The 3,949-nt window shown below is 32.2% G+C and overlaps 1 pseudogene; it reads right to left on the bottom strand.

Moving 5' to 3' along the window:
* Positions 1 to 322: 322 nt before the first annotated feature.
* On the bottom strand, positions 323 to 441 carry LOC120591957 (uncharacterized; annotated as a pseudogene).
* Between the last annotated feature and the right edge of the window lie 3,508 nt (positions 442 to 3,949).

Here is a 3,949-nt window from a genome sequence, read left to right as displayed (position 1 = left end):
CACTCCTTATCTTCTCTGATATTTTTTTCATCGATATATGAACACGAAACATGAGAAGTTAGTATACAAACAAAAATTTCTAGGATCCACTCATTTTTAACTTTGAAATTCCACAACTTTGCAAAGAATTTTTAAAGACTATTTTTTTTTCTGTTTAACTTTCGAATACTATTTTTAAAGTTGCAAGGTAAGAACTACTTTCGTAGCACCCTCTCAAGTGGATTTTTTTTTTTCAGGTGAGGCAACCCCTAGTTGACCTCACAGATTGCAAGGACCTTGTCAGCTTACAGTCCTTTATTTTTTATTTTTTATTTATTTTTTACGCCTACAGCACCTGGTCTTCCTACGTGGTCTCCCATTTTAGTACTAACCAGGCCCAACCCTGCTTAGCTTTCGAGATCAGACAAGATTGGACTTGTTCAGGGTGGCATGTCCGTAGACCTGGATTTTTAATGTAACCCTCCACAATTCTTTCTTGTCTCTGGGATACTGATACAACCTCTTCTGTGACAAAATATAGTTGTGCGATGTTTCCTTTTTTTTTTTCTCTTTCTCTCTCTCTTTTCTTTTTTGATAATAAATTAACATTTTTAAAATGTATTTTAAAAATGTTTATTTACTATTTCTAATATATACTATGGTCATCATTAATTCACTGGAAATCAAAAACAGTGTATGTCAAGGGAACTAAATTAGCATGTTCAATTTTAATGGGTCTCCAAACATTTGCTATAGCATACTGGGCTTATGGGAAAAGGTGTACCAACTAAAGGTTTATTATTCAGAAGAATGCAAAGGAAAGCCGGATTTTATTAACACCTTTTCCTAAACACTAGCCTCAAGATGTTAGAATAAAATAACAACGTATGAGTTTAAATGTTGAAAACTGTGCTGGGTTGCTGGTAAAGAAATATATCTGACAAAATATTTCCCCTTTGAAATAATATTAATTTCCCCCAGGAAACCAGCTGGTGAGTAAGGCAATATTCTACTTTGTTACCAAATTACAGAATTCATTTATATCCTGTGGGCAAAGTAAATACATAATAATCACAGCTCAAAATATTCTTATTCAAGAAATGCCTATCAAGCACCCTAATGATGTCTTGATTATCTTGATGGTTTGTTTTTCTCCAACACATTTGAAATATTTTACCATTCAGCTGATTCTGGCAGTTTCTAAGCATATTCCCAGTCTCAGAGGTGAACTTCCCTGGCCTTCTTCAGAGCTGGTTGGCAAAAGCAGTGTCCTGGCCTGCAGCCAGGTGCTTCTCTCTGGTGTGGTCCCTGTATTTCTCATTAGGCTAGCGAGCATTGGGCGCTGCAAACCCAAAAGCAAATTAGACTGCAAGAGTATCATCAGGGGAATGTTATTCTAGAATAAGAATAGTGTAAAGCCTTGTTGGCTGTTGGTGATTGGTTGTCCTTAGCATTTTAATTTCATAACTTTGAGGCATTTATTGGTTTGCTTACATAGGCCACCATGGCAACAGAGCCACATCAGTCTTATGGCCTTCTTGTTTAATTAATTGAATAAATTAAAATAAATTCTGTGTTTATCTAACAGTACTCTTTTCCTCCATCATATTTAAAATATTATTTAGGCAGTTGGTGCTTTGATAAGATTTGATGAAGATCAAAATATTTTGTAAAAGTAAAAATTAGTTTTAGATATGGAAGTCTTTTTAACAAATTATTGTTGGTATAATGTAATAAAATTGATTTTTTGGAACTATTTTAAATATTTTTTTCTCAAGTTTAAAAGCAAATTAAATCTAGAACCTTAACACAGAGTAATGAAATAAGATAATGGGTAATGTTTGAAATAATAATTACCTCAAAAGATTTCATAACGGAAGTTTTCATTATGCTCTCCCATAAAAAAATTCTTTCAAACTACTGTCAGAAGTAAAATGAACTGTAAGTCTAATATACAACAATATTTCTTTTGTTACTACGCAATAAAATTTGAATTGGAAAATGTAACTATATGCTTCGATATACTCGTGTAGCCATGTATCATCAATGAAAATGAGGCCGTAAATTTAATAATAGGTATATTTACTATACATACATAAAATATTTTAAATAACTTTTATAATTTTGAATAACAATCATTGAAATATATTTTATTACCATAAGTGTTAGAAATGGATTTTCTCTCATTTGATGAAAGTTTGTGTAGGAATCTGGATTTATTATCTAAATGATTCACAACATTCTGAAGTTAAAATTTTATCTGAGCACTCAGCCTCAAAAAATTAATTTTGAGATGAACTAATAATTATATCTATTTTAGTAAGTGAGGTAAATGAAAGAATAGAAACATAAGGTAACTTTTCACAGTTATAATATTTCAAATGGAAACCAATTTTATTGTATTGCATGCTGCTCAGTTATGGAATTCTTGATCAACTACCTTATATGTGACTTCAGACATCTTTTGATATCCCGACATGCCTAACTCAGGATGAATTGCCTAAAAGACCTAACTATCAGTATCATCCAACAAGTAGAGTTTCACTGTTAAAAATACAAACAAACTAAAGACATTTATATTTCTCTTAGTTTTAAAAGTGATAGAATAGGGGAAAAGTCAACAGAGAGTATTATAAGGAGTATTATAAGGAGTTTGACATGTAACTTACCCATACTTGATTTTCAAAGTAAATACAAATTTTAATTGCAATTTGTGGATCAAAATTCTGAACATATATCCTATCAGAATTTTGATTTTGCGAGAATAAAATAATTTATCCGCAGCTATAGAATATAATTTTCATTGAAAAGAACCAGTCTTGTTGATTCAGTTCTTAGGACTAGATGTGCATATGATATACAATATTAAATTATTGATTAAAAGGAATTCATGGACCACCATCATAGCCAGCTTTATTTGTAAAACAAGGAAATAAAGGCTTACTTCTCTTAAAAGAAAAAATAATAATAATAGGAATTCATGGGGAGCAACTTTAACTGAGGAGGAAGTTCTGTTTGTACATATTATCCATGATGAGAAATTAGATTCTTGAAGCCATGTGTTCAGACAGACTGCCTCTCTCTTTGCCTACCTCAAAGACAGACAATTTATAGAGTGTGCCATCTGGAAGGGGTACAGGCAACAACCAAAACAAAATCCAGTTCAAAACTCTAGAAGCTATATATTCAGTTGGGAAAAAAATATTAATGCTGCCTTAGGCATTTTTAAGATTTTGCCTAATACTGCTCTTTTGATTCATTGGTGTAATTCTTTGTATTTTGATGCATACTTTGTGGAAATTTTGTTTTTGATAAGTGCATAATCTCTCAGATAATCTTTTTACACAGTAACATATGTTTTGGAATCTATCCAAGAGAAATATTGCTGCCTTCTGAGAAAAGGATTAAATGGTTCTACCCTGAGGAGTTCCTCTTCAAGTATGACAAAATAAGCTTCTAAAAAATGAATCATCTCAAAGATAACAATCGTAAAATCAAAATAAACTTTAAAGAAACCTGAAATTGAGAAAAGCCTGTAATTTTTTGCAGAGGATATAAAACTTGGAAGATGGTTACAGCATGGAGTAATTCCCATTTTTATGAAATTATTTGAAGGCAGGCCACAGTCCCAGGTGAACCAGGGTGGTTAAGACTCTGATAGAAACTCACATTCTTTCTGGTCTAAAGAATCAGAAGATAAAACCAGGCAATCACATGCCTACAAAGTGAGGAACACATTCTAGAAAGGAGAGAGCCACAGAAGAGAGCCCCAATTTCTGTATATAAACTATGCTTAAATCGCTGGCTGACCACTGAATCATGCAAGCTTAGGGAATACTTAAACTATGTTTCAGCTAAGACAAAAAGGAGAAAACTGAGATTTGAGGTGCTGCTCCAAACAAGCAAGAAAAGTTTGCAATTTGATTATAAGTAGGGTAATTTTTTGCTTTAAAAAGAAAAACATCACTTA

This window comes from Pteropus medius, unplaced genomic scaffold, assembly GCF_902729225.1.
Source record: "Pteropus medius unplaced genomic scaffold, Ma_sr-lr_union100, whole genome shotgun sequence".
Classification (NCBI taxonomy): domain Eukaryota; kingdom Metazoa; phylum Chordata; class Mammalia; order Chiroptera; family Pteropodidae; genus Pteropus; species Pteropus medius.
The sequence above is the reverse complement of the archived record's forward strand: the minus strand, read 5'-3'. Positions and strand labels throughout refer to the sequence as shown.